Raw genomic sequence first — 20,592 nt, 5'->3', positions numbered from 1 at the left:
AAACCTGCAAAGAGACAAAGCTGATCAGTGAAAATAAAGGCTGCAGCAATGAAAAGAAAGTAAGCTGTACATAACTTCAAGAAAAGGAAATGCTGTAAGTAAAATAAAGAAATTGCAGAAGTATTGTTATAGCTCCAAATCTCACTCTTATGGTTTGTGATGCTGCACTTATGGCCTAGGGAAACCCCTCCTTCCAGACCTGGTCCAAAAATTTAAAAAACAGTGTTTTATTCCCTATACGCGACTTTGCCCTGTGTTAAACGCGTGTACATGCGGGTCTGTCATACCCAACCCGCGTGTATCTATTAAAACACTTAAAAAAAATAATAAATTCCTCTTTTTCGGGCGGTGATCGCGGGTTTACCTGCTGGATCACCTGTTAGTGCCCGTGGCCCAACTGTTCCCAACCAACTCCTAACTAAAAAACTACTTTGGAGAGGGTATAAAAAGACATCAAAGGGAAGGCCAAGGGGAGAGAGAAAGGAGAGCAAGATTATTATGCTGAGATTTTTCCCCTTTGACCAGGTCTGAAGTCCTTGGTGCTTTCTGCACTTCCCCCATCTTGCATAGGAAACCCTTGTTTCCATGTGTATTGGTGATCATTCATCCTTGACATCATCATTGAGTAAGACTTGGAAGGAGCTCTTGTTGGAGGCTTGAGGCTGGAACGAATCCGGGAGGAAGCTTGCTTGGAGCCTGCTGAAGGTGTTCAGGTGATATCTTTCTGATATATGTACTTTATTTGCCTTTATATATAAAGAAACACGTCTTTGTTCCCGAATAATCTTTCTTTATGCTTATGAAATTCTTGTGTTGAATTCTTATGAAAGAGGTTACTTAAAGATTTTTTATAACTAACTTTATAGCATAAAGATGATTTATATATAAACTTCTATACATGTACTGTTGTGTTCTTTGATTTGTTTGTCTTGCAGGTCAAAGAAGGAAGAAGGGAACTCCAAGAAGGGTTTGCACCCTAACGGTCTTCTCGAACGTAGGACCTTAGGTATGTACCCTAAACATTAGAATTTGCTTAAAAGTAAAATGATGGCTGTGTGTGTGTTTCTTTGAATAAGCAATTTTCAGTCTGGTAGAGTCTTAGCCCAAAGGACCCTAGGGGTACTTTCCCTTCAACCAAGTATGAACATGAAATACTTATACACGGGCAGTCATGGATAGGGGCCCTCCATCCAAACAACCCACAGAAAACTCAGATGATGTAGAACTTCAAAACAGCACTGTTTCCATTACTTTATATGCAGAAATACATAGTCAAAGGGCTGGAACAGCACTATAAAACAGAGTTTTAAAAGTGTGCTAAAATTCTCACAAAGTCATAAACTACAACAGCTAAAAAGTTAACATAAGCGTACGCAGACGCAAGTATTTATAGGCGTCTGCAAGATAGCCTAATGCGTAAAGCATAAAACAGAAAATCAACAGAATGTCATGCGTAATTAAGTGCAGTCAACACGTCATATGCCTCATGGTCGAGCTGGAGGTCCTGGTCGTTATGGGCAATGAATCCAACGTTGGATCATGTTCCCCACGGCTTGCAAAACACGGACAAGTCACCTTTTCCACCGACGTAACCTAACAGCTTACGCATCAACGTTAAGCTGCCTTTATTTGACCGAAACTTGACCCCCTTTGACCGGAGGTACAGGTGACGTGGCTGGCTGAACTGATGGCACAGGAACCTCGAGCACATATATTCCAACATGCCCATGTGGCTCGTTCTGCAAAATGGAACGTGGAACCTTGAGATCAACAAAATGGCTGCGGGATCATCAGATGGCTGCGGAATCAGCAGATGGCTGCGGAATGCCTGTAAGTATGTCAAAAACTAAACAAAACAATCACCCATTAGCAAAGCTCACTTGATCATGTTTAATGGCAACTAATGTAATGATCTGGGTGGAAAATGAGGCAAAAGAGAGAGGAAAGTGATGAAAACAGTAGGTAATGATGGATGATAAGGTGTAAAGTAGAGACTCTACATACCCCCACTACGAGGGCATTGCATGTCCTCATGCAAAAACACTAATCAATCAACCTGTTGTGATGCCTCTGCCAAGACATCCAATCTCCTCTTCTTTCTCTGTGTAGACACATTGACCCTTGGCTTCTTTACTAAGCATCTGAACTTTAGGTTGATCAAGGCTCTGTCTAGCCTTTTGCATTTCTTCCTTAACTTTTTGTTACTTCTTTGCCACAGGCCCAAATGTAACATGGTGTTATCATGAATCATCTTATCCAATTTGGCTTGCTCTTTCAACTTTTCATTTTCTTGCATGATATGTCGATTTAGAACCTCAATCTCAAAAATTTCCTGTTTTAAGGAGTGGATTTGTTGTTCTAAAGGTTGAACATTGCTTGGGCCAGCGGCTGCTTGCTCCAATGTTTCCAGATAATTATACACTTTTTGCTGCTCCGGGTCAACCTCAGGTGACTTTTTGGGACTTGGTTCATAATCAAATTCAGATCCATGTTCATGCTCAAGTTCATGTTCAAACGGACTTTCCTCACGTGGAGGACTAGTCTCAATATGCTCAGCGTGTGAAGGACTTTTCTCTAAGTCAGGACTTGTAGCACCTTTTTGAGGTGAGCCTAAGTCAATGAAGAATGACTGTTTACCCTTTGTGGCCCCTACTTTTCTGTTTTGTAATCTACTGCTCCTTCTTACAGAGGTGGTACTCTGTTTTTCTTTTGGTACTTTTTGCTTCTGTTTTTCCACCTTTTTAGAGAGGGCAGTTTTATGAAGTTTGGCCATTCTTTGAGCTAAGGGCTGAGTGTCTTCCTCACTAGTATTCTCAGGAGTGAGGTGAGTTTCTTGGACTACAGATTTACCTTTATCTTGCTTTCGTTTCTTCCTCCCTTCTTTTCTTTTCTGAGCAATTTCTTGAGCAAGTTCTGAAAGCGTTTCAGTGATAATTCCTTGGGCTGCTTGGCTATCATCTTCAGTAAATCCAGGATCAATTTCCTGTTCAGGATGCTGTATATCAGTTTCCTCATCAAACTGTTCTTGAACAGTTTCCTCTTGGGCAGTTGTTTCAGGAAGAGTGGTATCAGGAACAATAGTTTCTGTTTGGGCAGTAGTTTCTTGGTTAACCCCCTCTCCTCTTTTTCTTCTACTTCTTTTTGGTACTTGAGGGGACCCTCCAGAAGTTTCTCCTAATTCTTGAAAATGATTTCTTATGAGAAACCTCTCCCATGTGTCTCTTTTTGATTTCAATTGTTCCTCCACTAGCAATTTCACAAGACCGTGATGATATAAATGTGCTTCAATATTTCTGGGGTTCCTTTGGACCATTGCACACATTTTCTTAAGACTTGAAAATAGAAAGTATGGGAGGTTAATATCATCTCCTAGAAAATGCATCATAACCTTTGCATGATAAACATATAAGACCCCAAATCTTCCCTCACAAGTGAAAATTTTTTGCACTAACAAGAGTAAAGTGGTCCACTTCTCCTTAACATAAGAAACAGGAATCCCTTTGGTAAAGATACTGGTGTCCATACCTGGGTTTTTTAAAATTTGTTTCCACTGCTGATCTTGAACTGACCGGTTCTTAAACCACCTTTCTCCAGTCTGTGGAAGTGAGGTAGCTTGTGCTATGCTGCTTTCATTGACTGTGAATTGTAAGTCCCCTATCTCCACGTGATTATCCTTTTCTCTGAAGGACCTTGCAAAGGCCTTGGTAACCTCCTTATGGTAGCCTCTGAACTTCTGTATACATTGTAACCAGTTTGCCTTTTGTAATGCCTCTTTGACCTGAGGATAACCCTCCAAAAACTTTGAACCTTCCGGTTCTGCCCTTAAGAGCTTTCCCATTGGCTCTTATGGCTCTGTTCTATTTAAAACACGGCTTCAAAACGGCCTTACACAGTAAATTCACGGCTCTGTTTTGGAACACGGCTTCAACAAGGGTCTTACACAGTGAATTCATGGCTCTGTTTTGGAACTCGGCTTTAAAATGGCCTTGACTTGGTGGATTTACGGCCTCAACACAGTGGATTATGGCTTTAGCTCTGGATACGGCCATAACAGACCTCCACTGGTGATTAGAATTTAGCGGAGAGGGAAAACAGAGTATAGTGAATGGTGGCAGCGTAATGAGCACAGCGTAAATGGAATGAAACAGTGTGAGTGGAAATGAAACAGCGAAAGTGAAATGATATGAGTGTAAGAGGGTAGAAGGGTTATGGAATGATGAATGGAACGGCTATGTCCTTAGATTTCGGTTTCGGAGTTACACTTGGCTGCGTGAGTTAATGTCATAGAGACGTAGTACATTAGGCTACGTCACCTAAGTACGAGATCTTAATGGAAGAAGCAGCCGCAAGTGAAATTCAAAATCGTGGTAATCAAGGACTGATAGACTTGGGAGATACGTGGGTATATGGTCGCATGACTGGTAATCATTACACTTAGTGGCAAGAAACATAACCTAGAAAACTTTGCATAATGAAATAACTGTAAGTTTAGGATTTAACCCATACCTCAGATTCCCGCTTAGATTTGCCTTTGATGACTTGCCACTAACCCTTCGCTGATTTATGGCTGTTGCATGACCATTTTTCATTTATTATTGATGACTACTGAGCTGCGAAGAAATTTCAAACAGACTGTGTTTTTTTTTTTTTATGCAGGTACAGAGAGCTGCGGAATCATTAGATGGCTGCAGAATCTTCAGATAGCTGCGGAATCTGCAGTAGTAGCCTCCGACTGCACAAAAACAACTTTTAACTATCTAAAAATGACTTTATTGATGGAGTGGAATGTAGTGAGTGGATGGATGAATGAAAAAAAATGAGGTGGAGTGAAAATGAATGAAATGGTGGATGAAATGGTGGTGATGATAAAATGAGATGAAATAAGGGGAGAAAGAGATTTTTTTTTTTTTTTTTTTTTTGGAAAACATGAGGTGTCAGGTGACCCTGATTTTCACCTCAGGTTTTCTGTATGAGACTGCCAATCAGAGATTGGTTTTCAGGCTCATACTTTTATTCTTTTTTCCTTTTTTTTTTTTTTTTTTTTTTTTTTTTTTTTTTTTTTTTTTCTTTTTTTTTTTCAAAAACCAAAGATTAGGCTTATAGAGGAGAAGAATCCTTCTCCACCAACCTGATTGCAGAATCTTCTTTGAACAATTTGACAAACTCTTCTTTTGAGAATGGCTTCTGGTAGATTTTCAAGCGGTGGCCATTCACAATAAGAGGAGTATGAAATTCATCAATAGTTTTTACTCGAACTGCTCCATTGCTAAAGACTTCATCAATCTCATATGGCCCAAGCCAATGAGTTTGAAACTTTCCTTTGAAGTCTTTGATTTTTGAATCAAACAATAGAGCCCAATCTCCTTTTTGAAACTTTCTTTCTTTGATATGACGATCATGCCATTTAGATCTTTGGTGCTGAACTAGATCGGTCCTTAGAATTGCATCTTGTCTTATTTCATCTAGCTCATTTAGCTGGTCCATTCTGTGTTTTTGAGCTTCTGAGAGGCTCATTCCCAATTGGACTGCCATCTTGAAGGTCTTGATTTGGAACTCAATAGGAAGCAGGACTTCCTTCCCATAAACAAGTTCATAGGGAGAATGTCCTGTTGTGTTCTTCCATGTGGTTCTATAGGCCCATAAGGCTTCAGGGAGCCTTTCCGCCCAATCTCTTCTATGAAGATGAACAGTCTTGGTGATAATGCCTTCAAGAACTTTATTGGTAGATTCCACTTGACCATTGGATTGCGGATGGTAGGGAGTAGATGTTCTGTGCTTGATCTTATATTCCTCCATCAGTTTCTCCATCAAATTAGATGTAAACTGGCTGCCTTGATCTGTCACAATTTCCCTTGGGACACCAAAACGAGTGAAAATATCCTCAAAAAGAAATTGAACAACTGAATTTTCAGTGGCAGAAGGCAATGCTTTTGCTTCTACCCACTTAGTAACATAATCAGTACAAACCAGTATATACTTCTTTTGCTTTGATGGTGGATTAATTGGTCCAACGAAATCTAGAGCCCATTTCTCAAAGGGTTCGATGCATACCTGAGGCTGTAGAGGCATTTCATTTGAAGGAGTTGGTTTCCCAACTCTTTGGCAGCTGTCGCACCTTCTAACATACTGCTTTGCATCTTTAAAGAGAGAAGGCCAATAATATCCTAAAGAAAGGATCTTATAGGCTGTCCTCTTGTCCGCAAAGTGCCCGCCGCATGGTTCATCATGACATGCCTTAAGGATGTCAGGCATTTCATCTTCCCGAACACACCTTCTGATTATACAATCTGGCCCTGTTTTGAACAATTCATTAGAAATCCAAGAATAATGTGAACTCTCCTGAATGATTTTCCTTTTCTCATTAGGAAATAAGTGTAGAGGAAGCTTCCCTGTAACAAGATAATTAGCCATATCTGCATACCAAGGAGTCTTGGTAGTAACTGCAAACAAGTATTCATCTGGAAACTTATCTTCTACTGGAGAATCTTCATTAGTGTTTTGGATTCTAGACAAGAAATCAGCTACTGTGTTTTTCTTTCCAGGTCTATCTAACACAGTAATGTTAAATTCTTGCAAAAGTAAAAGCCATCTTGTAACTCTACCATTAGTGACAGGTTTGTTCATTAAGTATCTTATGGCAGAGTGATCAGTATGGACAAAGGTTTCATAGCCGGTTATGTAGTGTCTAAACTTGTTGATTGCATGTACCACAGCTAAGAACTCTTTTTCTGTAACAGTATAATTTAACTCAGTAGGAGTCAAATTCTTACTTGTGTAATAAATGGCATAAGGGATCAAATCCTTTTGTCCCAAAACAGCTCCTAGAGCTGTATCTGAAGCATCAGTAGAGATGTGGAAAGGGAGTTTCCAATTTGGCCCCCTTAAGATGGGTGCTTCAGATATTCTAGACTTTAAAGCTTCAAAGGCAGATTGACACTCAGGATCCCATTTAAACTCACAGTCTTTGGTAAGCAATTTGAAAAGAGGAGATGCTATCCTAGTGAAGTTTTCAATAAATCTTCTGTAATACCCAGTAAACCCAAGAAAACTTCTAACATCCTTCTGGCAATTTGGAACAGGTAACTTTGAGATGACTTCAACTTTGGATTTATCAACCTTGATCCCATCTCCTGAAATATGATGTCCTAAAACAATCCCTTCAGTAAACATCATAAAACACTTTTCATGACTTAAAGAAAGATTTGTTTCCTTACATCTTACCAGTACTTTTTCCAAATTTTCCAAAGCTTCTTCAAATGTATTACCATAAACTGTGAAATCGTCCATGCATACCTCTACACAATCATGAATCAGATCTGAAAAGATTCCTAATACAGCCCTTTGAAATGTAGCAGGTGCATTGCACAATCCAAAAGGGAGTACTCGGTAGGCAAAAGTTCCCCAAGGACAAGTAAATGTGGTTTTGTCTTGATCTTTAGGTGCTACCTGAATTTGATTGTACCCACTAAAACCATCCAAGAATGAGAAATACTTTTTACCTGCTAAGGTGTCTAGTACCTGATCAATAAAAGGTAAAGGAAAATGATCCTTTAAGGTTGCCTTGTTCAATTCTCGATAATCAATGCAAACTCTCCATTTACCATTCTTTTTGGGCACTATAACCAAGGGAGAAACCCATTGGCTATCTGAGATGGGGTAAATGAAGTTTACCTTGAGCAATTTCTGGAGTTCTTCTTTCACGATTTCCCTAAGGTTTGGATTCATCCTCCTTTGTGGTTGCCTAATAGGTCTACTATTCTCTTCAATGTAGATGTGATGAATACAAGTCTTAGGATCGATTCCTTTCATGTCAGTGTATTCCCATGCAAAGGCAGTGGAATGTTTTTGCAACAGTTTAGTTAATTCTTCTTGTTGTGGTCTTCCCAAGTTTTTGTTAATGTTTAATGTTTTTCCTGGGAGGATTTCAGCTGTAGAACTACCAAACTCTTCCATTGAGAAGAGAGACATTTGTCTAGAGGAGAGATATTCAATGTCTGCATCTATCTGAAAATGTTCAGAGTCATATTCTAAAGATACTTCAAAATTTTCTAATGTATTTAGAATTTGACTATCCTCACTGATCTCAGAGATGGTTAGAACTGGTTGTATAGTATCTTCATCCTCTACCCATTCATCTTCTCCTATTTCTGTTATAGCTTTTGCTGGGGGATACAAGTTGAACTTCTTGGTGGAATTACCATCTGATATATACATGTCTCCAGACCTACAGCTTATGAAAGCATCAGCTGTGGCCAGCCAAGGTCTTCCTAAAATAAGAGGATGTCCTCCTAGATTGTTCTTGGGAGTTAAAATCATAAAATCAACTGGATATTCCCAAGAATCTAGAGAGACTGGAATATCTTCCAATACACCATCAGGTTTAATGATTGATCTATCTGCAAGCTGCAGCAAAGTAGGTGTAAAGAGAAGATTAGGAAGCTTTAACTGATCCATGGTCTGTCTACTCATGATGTTGATCGCGGCCCCTAAGTCAATCAGAGTATTTGGGATTTCAACCCCATTAATATGAGTTTTGACAATAGGACTACCGGGATCTACATACTTTTGCATGGTAATCTTACCCATCATTATGTCTGCAATTTTTCCAACTAGATGTATCCTTTTAGTATCTCTGGTTCTTTTTACTGTTTTCTTCAAACTCAACTCCTTTATTGTCTTCGCTAGAATGGGAATTTCCTTAATGGCTTGTAACAAGGGGATCTTGATACATACATTTTTCAATTCATCTAGGAAGTTATAGTCAGGCACCCATATCTGCTTTTCCACCCCTTTATCAATTTGCAATCTTTCAGGAAAGGGAGGTGTAGCTGTAGGTGTAGGTTGCTCAACTAGGGGAGTTGTAGAGATTGATTCTTTTTCTTTTTCTTTTTGGATATTTTGGTTTTGAAGTGATACTTCAGAACCTTTATTGACTTTGAGAGATTCCTCCTCAGAAATGCTTGGTTGTTGAACACTTGTGGAAGGTTGATCTAGGATTCTACCTGATCTAAGTTGTACTTCATTAAGAGGAACAACCATGTAGGTAGGGAATGGTTGACCTTCCATCATGTAAGCATTTTGAGGGTTCCTATTATTTGGATTTGGTAATGGCTGAGAGGGAAGTTGATTAGATTTCTGCTGGGATTGAAGTGCTAATTGAGAATTTTGATTTTGTGGAGGAGGTTGTTGTTGTTGAGGGTATGGCAATGATAGTTGTTGACCTTGGTTTGGAAGTTGTGGAGCTTGCTGATTCTGAAATGATGGAGGATATTGATAGAATTGTGCAAATCTCCCATAAGGATTTTGCATGCTTTGCATCCATGCTTGGAAAGCATTTTGAGGTTGAGGCCAAGGTTGTTGCCAAGGATTCCAACTTGGTTGGGTTTGAGAATTCATAGAGTTGTTAAACCCTTGATTCTGTTGTCCTTGCCAAGGTCTCCTTGCAATAAAACAGAGAGATTCAAGTGTATCTGGATCCTCTTGAAAGACTGCTTTGAGGCCAGGAATTGAGGGACAATCCTTGGTCTCATGAGTTTCTGAGCAAATTACACATGTTTCTACAACGTGTGCATCTAAGGGACATTCCCTTAAAGCATGTTTCTTTCTACATTTCGGGCAAAAGATAGCCAAAGCCTCGGCTTCTGCTTTTTGTTTATTGTGAATCTTAAGGGTATCAAGTTGTTCACTAAGACTCCCTAAGATGTCAGTTTTAAATTCATCAAGCATACTGCCAATTTCAGCCCTACTCACTGATCCTGTTGTAGATTTATTCGCCCTAAGGAGAGAAGGATCTCTAGGCCCTTTTTGAGTTTTTGATTTGCCCCTTGAGAGATGGATACAAAGTTCTGCTATGTCATTGAGAGAAAGTTGAGAAATATCCCCTTTCCCCATCATGTTTAAGATGTCTATCCATTCATCCCTAATGGCTTTCAATAAGAGGGCTTTTAAGGTCTCTTCATCCAAGGTATTCATTTTTGCTCTTTTCAAGTTATATTGAAATCTTTCAAGTAAATCTTCTAGACTCTCATCTTCTTTTTGTACCATTTTAAAAACCTCGTCCTTGTGATTAGTAGGCATGCAATAGTCTCAATACCTATCCAAAAATGTCTGTTTCATCTCATCCCAAGTCCTAATGGATTGAGTGAGTAACCCCATGAACCATTTCAAGGCTTGATCCTTCAGTGTTGAAGGGAACAACTTGAGTTTCTGAGAGTCATCCAGGTAGTCATAAGTTCGACACACCACTTCAAACTCAAATAAGAATGTTTCAGGGTCCTCAGTCCTTAACCCATGGAAGTTAGGGAGGACAGATGGTGATATGTTTTTCATAGTGGCTCGGGAATCCTCATTAACAATGGGAAACCCAAATGAATTATCCCCATTTCTATTTCCTCCTCCAATGGGACCTCTACCTCCATTATTGTTATTGTTATTTCCTCCTCCTCCTCTACCTCTACCTCTACCTCCTCCTTCTTCCTCTACCATGATGATTCTCCTAGGGATTTCAAAATCTTCTGGTTCCTCTACAAAAGGTGAATGAGAAGAGATTTCTCCTTCTTCTTCAGATGATTCCAATTCCTCAATTACAATTGGTCTTCTTGTAGGAGAAAGAGAAGATTCTCTTCCTGGTTCAAACTCAATAGAAGGTGTAGGAGAGTCAACTCTTGGCTCTTGAATTCCAGGAATTCCAGGACTAGGAGTTTCGGTTGGAGATAAGGGGGGTGTCTCTTGGCTATCCCTTGAAGCAGATGGACTTGTAAAAATTGAACTTCGAGCTCTAGCTAAAAACCGTCCTCTAGAATCTCTAGCTCTATGCATGTCATTTTTTTTTATTATTTTTCTTCAAGTCAAGTTAATAGTTCTTTTTCTGATCTTCCAGTTCACTCTAGGTGCAAGAAGAGAGCATACTCAAGAAACTACTAAATCAATAACTTTCTCCTTTCTGATCCTCCAGATCACTTTAAAGTGCAAGAGGAGAGCATACTTGGATAGGTTATTAACTTCTTTCCTTGAAATTTTTATGTTTTTTTTTTTTTATCTAAGTATGGCTACTTAATTTCACTTCCCCGGCAATGGCGCCAAAATGTTTAGTCAATTTAGTGTTCCTAAATTGATGTCATTAATTGTCAACCCGGGGCTCGTAAGCTGATGAAGTGAAGGTGTACTATATGTACTTAAGCAACTTTCTTAGAGCTTTTGTCGTTTGGGGTGTTGTTTATGGTTAACTTATCTTCCTAAGATGGAGTGATGATTATAGACAGATGAGTGCAAGTGTGTGAAAAGTGAGTTCTAGATGAGTGAAAGTGTGTGAATGGTGATTTCTAATTACTTGCTGAATTTGTAAAGGAAAAGAACTTGAAAGAAGTAAATAGCTTGAAATGACTTGAAAGCAAATGACCACGTTCTAATGGCATTAGTCTCTATCCATATTGCTGCAAATAAAAGAAACAAGAAAATCACTTCAAGGATTGATGATAATGGTTATCTCTTCCTAACTCCCTGCTTCTACCACATAGTACTGCGTAAAACACGATTAGGAAGTAGCTGAAGACAAATCCAAGAATTGATAAAAACTCTAAGTGACAAATTATAGCACTACTAAGCCTTTTCCATCATACTGCTTCCTACATGTGTGATTATGTGTAACAAGTGGAAAAAGTATTAGTGCCACAAGCCAAGACTACTTAAAAACAAGCTGCAATTAATTAGTGTTCTGTTCTCTGAAAGATAAACCATTCATGATAAAGAGAACATAAATTAGTTAGCATCCAACTTGTAAAACTAAGCTAAAAACTAGTCTAGAAAACAGAGTAAAAAGGGCAGCGTTATGAATAAGACAACTGCAACTACCATTAGATATTAAAGCAAATACAATACACTTAATCCCGGGTCAAAACCTGCAAAGAGACAAAGCTGATCAGTGAAAATAAAGGCTGCAGCAATGAAAAGAAAGTAAGTTGTACATAACTTCAAGAAAAGGAAATGCTGTAAGTAAAATAAAGAAATTGCAGAAGTATGAACATGAAATACTTATACATGGGCAGTCATGGACAGGGGCCCTCCATCCAAACAACCCACAGAAAACTCAGATGATGTAGAACTTCAAAACAACACTGTTTCCATTACTTTATATGTAGAAATACATAGTCAAAGGGCTGGAACAGCACTATAAAACAGAGTTTTAAAAGTGTGCTAAAATTCTCACAAAGTCATAAACTACAACAGCTAAAAAGTTAACATAAGCGTACGCAGACGTAAGTATTTATAGGCGTCTGCAAGATAGCCTAATGCGTAAAGCATAAAACAGAAAATCAACAGAATGTCATGCGTAATTAAGTGCAGTCAACACGTCATATGCCTCATGGTCGAGCTGGAGGTCCTGGTCGTTATGGGCAATGAATCCAACGTTGGATCATGTTCCCCACGGCTTGCAAAACACGGACAAGTCACCTTTTCCACCGACGTAACCTAACAGCTTACGCATCAACGTTAAGCTACCTTTATTTGACCGAAACTTGACCCCCTTTGACCGGAGGTACAGGTGACGTGGCTGGCTGAACTGATGGCACAGGAACCTCGAGCACATATATTCCAACATGCCCATGTGGCTCGTTCTACAAAATGGCACGTGGAACCTTGAGATCAACAAAATGGCTGCGGGATCATCAGATGGCTGCGGAATCAGCAGATGGCTGCGGAATGCCTGTAAGTATGTCAAAAACTAAACAAAACAATCACCCATTAGCAAATCTCACTTGATCATGTTTAATGACAACTAATGTAATGATCTGGGTGGAAAATGAGGCAAAAGAGAGAGGAAAGTGATGAAAACAGTAGGTAATGATGGATGATAAGGTGTAAAGTAGAGACTCTACAGGTCCTCAATCAGATTGGAGGTAAACTGACTTCCTTGATCTGTGACTAATTCTCTTGGATAGCCAAACTTGTAGAAGATATTTTCCCTCAAAAAATCAGCTACTTTTTCTTCTGTTGTTGCTTTGATTGCCTTTTTTTCTGCCCATTTTGTCAAGTCATCCATGCACACAATGATGTAATACTTCTGTTTTGAAGGAGGGTTGATAGGACCCACAAAGTCCATGCCCCACTTCTCAAATGGCTTGAAAGTCACTTGAGGCTGCAAGGGCATCTCATCCCTTGGAGTAGGTTTCCCCATCCTTTGACATCGGTCACATTGGCTAATGTATCTCCTAACATCTTGATGAAGAGTGGGCCAATAGTAACCTGCCTGCAGAATTTTGAAGGCAATTCTCTTTGCTACAAAGTGGCCCCCACAGGGCCCATCATGATAGGTTGGGAGGATGTCGAAAAGTTCCTCCTCCCTGACACATCGCCTCAAAATCTGATCTGGGCCAAGTTTAAAAAGATTACCCCCAATTCAAGTGAATGGGGCACTTTTCCTCGCGATCTTGCTCTTCTCTTTTGAGGACAGATGTGGCGGAAACTATGCTGAAACCAAATAATTTTCTATATCAACAAACCATGGAGAGAGTACTGAAATAGAAAATAGGTGTTCATCTGGCAATTGATCATCCACCATTCCTTCTTCACCTGCAGGCAGATCTAGTCTAGATAGAAAATCAGCAACAACATTTTCTTTATCTGGCTTATCAACAATGGTCAAATCAAATTGCTGCAATAAAAGTAACCATCTAATGATATGAGCATTTACATCAGGTTTATTTAGAAAATACCTAATTTCAGCATGATCAGTGTGTACGAATGTTTGATAGCCAGTGATGTAGTGTCTGAACTTGTTTAGGAAATTGACTACAGCCAGGAGCTCTTTTTCGGTTACAGTGTAGTTTAATTCTGCCTTGGACAGGTTTTTACTGACAAAATATATGGCATATGGCAGCTTCTCTTCCACTTGCCCTAAGGCTGCTCCTATAGCTTTGTTTGAGGCATCTGTGTGAATGTGGAAAGGTAGGGCCCAGTTTGGACCTCTCAAGATTGGGGCAGTTATCAGCTTACCTTTCAAGGCATCCAAAGCCTCTTGACAGTTGTCAGTCCATATGAACTCAGCATCTTTTCCCAAAAGACCAAACAATGGAGAAGCTAGCTTACTAAAATCCTTAATGAATCTTCTATAATACCTTGCTAAGCCTAGAAAACTCTGAATATCTCTTACCTTTTGAGGAGGTGGAACCCTTTGGATGATAGCAATCTTGTTGGGATCCACCTGTAATCCTTGCTGAGAAATTGTATGGCCTAGCACAGTCCCTTCAGTCATCAGGAATTCACATTTATCAGGACTTAGGGATAGGTTCATTTCAATACACTTGGATAAAAATTTCCTTGGGTTAGTCAAAGCTTCATGGAAGTTAGAACCATAAGGGGTAAAGTCATCCATATAGATTTCCACTGAATCATGAACCAATTCAGCAAATATGCTCAGTATTGCTCTCTAGAAAAGTGGCAGGAGCATTGCACAACCCGAAGGCAAAGGTACCCCATGGACAAGTGAAAGAGGTATTATCTTGGTCTTACGGGCTGATTTGGATCTGGTTGTACCTGCTAAACCCATCTAGGAAGGAAAAGAACTTCTTCCCTACCAGGCCATCTAACACTTGATCTATGAAAGGCAAATGGAAATGGTCCTTCTTGGTGGCCTTGTTTAGTTCTCGATAATCTACACAGATTCTCCACTTCCCGTTTTTCTTTGGCACTAGCACCAAAGGAGAAACCCATTCATTGTCAGAGATGGGGTAGATGAATCCTGCATCCAGCAACTTTTGCAGTTCTTCTTTGACAATGTCTTTAAGGGCTAGATTCATCCTCCTTTGAGGCTACCTGACTGGTTTACAATATTTTTTAATGTAGATGTGATGAGTACAGACTGAAGGGTGGACTCTCTTCGTCTCCTTTTAGCTCCAAGCAAAAGCATCCAAGTGGTTGTTCAACAAGCTACACAGTTCTTTCTCCTGAGAGGTGGATAGGGATGAGTTGATCTTCAAAGTTTTTTCTTGGCCGAACTCCACATTCTTAACTCGGAGAGAGGTCGGATTAGCCACACAGATATCAACTAAAGCATTGGCTTGGGTTTCTTCCACCAACTCTTCTAATGGCAAAACACTGGGGGGTGGATTTTGAATCAAGTTCTCAATAAGATCATCCTCGGTTTGTGGACCCCCCTTGGTAGCTTCCACTATGCACAATGGTGTGGAGTAGACTTCATCCTCATCTTCCTCCTCCAACCAGAGAGGTAAGTCATGTTCTAGCAGAGGTTGGGCAGGAGGATATAGGACTATCTGTTTGGACATATGCCCATTCTTGATGGTCATGCTCCCAGCTTGACAACTGATGTAAATTAGCTAATCAAGGTCTTCCCAGGATGAGAGGATACCCAGTGAGCTTTGCCTTTGGCTGAAGAACCAAGAAGTCGGCAAGGTACTCCCAGGAATCAATGAAGACCATGACATCTTCCACAATCCCTTCAGGGGTCATGGTGGAGAGGTCTGCCAACTGCAGACTTGTTGAGGTCTTTCTTAGGGAACCCTGAAGGTTGAGTTTTAGCATAGTGTCCCTGGTCATTACGTTAATGGAAGCCCCTAGATCAATCAAGGTGTGGGGGATTATGGTGCCATTGATGTGAACATCGACTACAGGACTCCCAGGTTCCAAATATTTCGGACAGATTACCTGCCCCAACATTAATTCAGACAGTTGTCCTATGACATTGATAGTTGGAGCATCTCTCTTGTGCCTTCCTGGGTGCCTGAAGCACTTCTCTTTGATCAACTTGTTGTAGATTGGTACATCTTTTATGGCTTGGAGAAGTGGTATTTTTACACATAACTATTTTAGTTCTCCCAGAAGTTTAGTTTCTTCTGGGGTCGGTTGAGTTGTTCTAGTGAGTCTCTCAGGAAAGGGTGGAATGGTTTTTGGTTCACTTTCTTGTTTCTCTTCCTCATTCTCCTTAGGAGGAGGTTGGCTATCTGGGAGAACCTTCCCAGATCATAGGTTAATCTCCTGAATCTCCATAGCATAGGTAGGGCATGTTGTTTCTCCAGTATATACCTACTGGGTATGTCTATTATTGGGGTTCAGGTTCGGTTGAGTAGGTATTTGGGGTTGTCTTGGAGGAGCAGGAGATAATGTGTTATAGACATTTTTGGGCACTACAACCCCAAGCCAAGGGCTCCTAAGTCCCTAAAGGTGTTGTTCCAACTCCTAAAAGAACAAGGTCAACTGATTACAACATCTCCCACAAGTTCTCCATGAAAAACTACTCAGAACTGGTCGAAACTGGACCATTTCACCTGCTCCATAGGAAAAGTGTGTTGCATCCCACGTAAATACACACAGTAGGTGCGATGCATGTGAAAAAGCCCTTCTATGGGGTGCGATGGGCAAGAAGGGACAAATGGCAGGGTCAATCCGCAAGGTGGAGGAGCATGGAATCTTCCAGAAACCTCTCCTGTGACACTTGCCTCTCTGAATTCGACCAGGGATGAGTAAGAGATCATCAATCTCCAAGTGGAATCAAGAACTATCATAGGGAAGACACTAATCAAATCTCAAAAGCTAACTCACATCCCTTGCAGACATCTATATATGGATCCCTCATCCCAGAGATCCAGAGGCTGGAATTTTGTATCTTGTAAGGAAGTGATGTTGGTTTCTTGGTGCAATATCATAGTGTTGGGTGATCTAAGCTTTTCATGAGGTGAAGAAGGGCTTTCTTGCTGAGAGGATGATGCTAGGTCAGAACAATTGGTTGTAATCCTCTTTGCTCTTTCTTGATTATCAATAAAACTATTCAAGTTTTCCTCCACATTCTTGTATGATTGATGATTTATGCATTTGTGTGGTCATTGTACATCTGATCTTATATTGTTTATGATAATAGATCTATGTTTTTGGATAGTGTTATGCTACTTTGATTCCACAGGTACTCTTTGAAGCTGGGTAGACAAGGAAGCGAGTGGCAAAGACCTACCAGAAGAGAGAGGAATCGAGCAAGGAACCAAGTGCAAGATAGAGGTTGGTCTCCTTATTCTTCTCTTATCTATTTCTCATAAAGGAAAATGAAAGTAGTTTTTAGTGTGTTTGTTTCTAAGGTAGCTACCAGCCTTAGTGGGATAGCAGCTTTGCATAGACACTATTCCCGATAACAAAATGGCGACTCCGCTGGGGACCGAGTAGATTGTTTGTTCATCTACATTTGTTTACTTTATAAACTTACAGACGGAGCCTGAAGTCAAGCCAGCTAGCCTTTGAACTGCATTTGCTATGCAAGTGCAAAGTAGATCAACGCTGCTTCAGTCAATCTATGGGTTTTGTTTTTGAATTAAACAATTGATTTACAAGCTTTCTAATTGCCCTCGTGGTGGCTCTAGTAACCTCCTTAGATCTACCCCTGTGATTGATTTACTGATTACCACTTGCTCGGCCTAAATCCCTTAACTGAACGGCAAACTGTGACCCGGAACCCAATCAAAGTCTCGTCCCTAGTCCAGCGCACTGTCTGTTCTGTGAACTTCAAATGCAGCGCACTTCCCAAGTGTAGTAGGTGCGTTGCATTTCAGTTTCACTGTGTTATAGGTGTGCTGATCAGACAAGGCCTTGTTCCTAAATTTTGGTTTCTGTGTTCACTCTTTTCAGCTCTATTCAGGAGTTTTTCTACCTGTAGTCAGTACACCTCTGTTTGAAACCCATTTCCTTGCTGTTATTTCGCCTCCATTGTGCAAAGAACTGTAAATGTTTTTATGTATTTTTGAGTCATTTTCAGTTCTCATTTACAAAGAAGTAGCGTAATTGTACTGTCGTTTCTTGATTTGAAAGTGTCGCAAGTGTCGTTTTCAGTTATAGAAGAGAATTTGATTGTTCTTGATAGTCGATTACACCGTTACTCTTGTATTTGATTTGAGTAAGTAGTTTTCCAAGTGTCGAAAGCAAGTTTTCAATTCCAAATAACAAAGTGTCGTCATTGTCCTCATTTTATTTTGAAAAGAAACTTGTTAGTAATTGTCGCTTTGGAAAATAATTCAGATTTGCACTTAGCTTTCTTTTTATCATTCACACATTAAGAAGGCTAAAAACAAATACATGCACATGTGTTTGCATTTAGACTATTTGTTGGTTTGATTTAGGATAGTGCATATAATGTGTGCTCTATGCTCTTTGTTGAAAGAACGCCATCTCTCTTTCCTTAGTAGCTAGGATTTTCATTGCAAAAAGAAGATTAAACGACTGTTTATCATCTTAGATTGGAATTGTACATCTACATCACGCGGTGAACCTGAAAGGAAAATTTCTTAAGCAAGATCAACCATAAAATAAATTTAATGAATCTAAAAACGCTTTGGAACCTAACGCACAACATCTTGAAGTCTAGGCTAGAGACATATTCCGGCGTCGTAAAGCCTGGTAACTGTTGTTTTCATTGTTGGTTGGGTGATTCCTCCACTTTGATACTATAAGTGCCAGTACGGACTTGTGCTCCCACGTACCGTCGAGTATATTTTGGGAGACCACAATAGGCTTTATCCTTTATCAATAGGAAGCTGTGTCTGTCACCCTATCGATCGCAATGCACTGAAGACAGCATTCGGGAAGATTGACTGTCGTACCGTAAAAAGTATTCTGCAGTTTTGCGATTGATTTGGTAATCCCTCTGTCTAGATTTCCAGAGCAGTCCCTTTCGTTCCTTCTCAGACTCCTTAACGAAAAAGGTCCATCTGAGCACTTGTCACTTCAAGCTCATTAAAAATCGAAGGCGACTAGAGTCATCTTTTGTTTTTTCTCGACTCTTAAAAATTGAAAAAACAAGTTGTGTCAAAGCGTCTAAAAATTTATTTTAAATGGAATAATCATCACCTTTCCTACGTTGATCTTAAGTTGAGAAAAATGGAGTCCACCAACCAAGGAGTTCCCCTTGGAGGAAATCCTAGTCCCTTCTCCTCTTGGGGAGATGTTGGTGCACCCCATATGGCCACATTGTCTCTTCCAGGATTGACAATCGGCTTGCCTGTATGGCTCTTCTCAACTTCTGTCGTTCAGAACACTGTAATTCCTAAACAATCAAGTCAGCAACTAAACGATATTAGAGTTACCCCCCAACCCTCTACTTCATCCAATTCTTCCTCTCCTCCTTCCTCTTCACTTGATGAAGTTGGTAAAGCCCAAAATCAAGTAACTGAGAAGAAGAAAGAGAAGAAGAAGAAGGAGCCAAAGGCGAAAAGGGGCAACCAAGCATCGTCTAGCGAAAATCCACACACTGCACCGACCAGGCCTAAATCGCCATGTGTCATTTGCAAAGGAGACCACTATCATCGAGATTGTCCTTGCATCCCTCGGATCTTAAGGGACTGGTCTCCTCGTTTGCACAATCCGGTGTCATCAACCTCTGACGATCATGTTGAGCATACACCGTCAACTAGTGAAAGTGAAGCCCCTGGACAAAAAGGAAAATATAAATTTCCTTGTAAATTGTGTGAAGGCGATCACGCCGTCCACCATTGTCCCTTCTTAGACGAAGCTAAAAGAGTTTTTGACGACCGTCTGGTTTCACCGTTACAGCTTCCTCCTGGATACAAGAAACTCTTGCCGAGTCCGTCACTAGTTGAAAATCCAACTGACACGTCCTTATGGTCGGCCGAAGCATCTATCATTGAAGATAAACCATCTGAATTCATACCAGACGAAATTCAAAAGGTCGAGGCAGCAGTTGACCCGGTCGTGCCTTCAGAGGATCAATCTTCAGATGATACAGTCACCGAAGAGAACAAGAACGACACCGTTCAAATTCTCTTCGTAAACACAGACTCCGATGAACATGGGGGCAGTTTACCCGTTCCTTTACTGCAGGAAGGAAGTTCGTCAGAGTCATACCCGGCCGTCTATTCGGTCCCACCTCCAAGCAACCTGGTTGTTTCCTTTGACTGGAATCTACTAGGCAGACCCCATTTACCGGCTAGTGTACCATTCCGAATCATCGCTCAAGTATATAGAATGGTTATGGCCGGTACCATCATAGATGAGGGGGCTTTTGTGAGTATCCTTTCCTCAACTACTTGGAAAGCGCTTGGTTCACCATCGTTTTTGCCTAAGATGAGAAATCTAACAGGCTTTGACAAAGGAACCAGTCGACCGTTAGGGATCCTTCCCGATGTGCCGATAACATTGAAAAGGAAAACTGTTCACATGAACGTAATGGTAGTCCAAGGACCCCTGGATTATAATCTACTCCTTGGACGAGACTATATTTATTGCATGGGAGCCATTGTCTCCTCACTCTTTAGAGTAATGTGTTTTCTGCACGAAGAAGAGTGGTCAAGCTTGTAGACCAACTTTCATTCCCCGGTTCACACATAGCAAATAGTCATATACCAACCCTGAATGGTCTTTTCACGCAAGGAATGTCTCATCAATCCCCAGTCCGTCCTCTTGATGAGCGCGGGTGATTTGGAGGGCATGACTGAAACCCAGGGGGCATGCACCCTGGCCTGTTTCGACAGGAAAACTTCAGGTATAGGGTAGGTTTCCGCGAAGGATATCTGACTAGTCTGACACACCTGTCCGTTTAGGAAAAGGGGATTAGGCTAGAATAAGATTCCCTCGTCAAAGTTA

Source organism: Pinus tabuliformis, chromosome X, assembly GCF_031772625.1.
Source record: "Pinus tabuliformis cultivar Carrire ecotype Pingquan chromosome X, CPIR1, whole genome shotgun sequence".
Lineage (NCBI taxonomy): Eukaryota > Viridiplantae > Streptophyta > Pinopsida > Pinales > Pinaceae > Pinus > Pinus tabuliformis.
The sequence above is the reverse complement of the archived record's forward strand: the minus strand, read 5'-3'. Positions refer to the sequence as shown.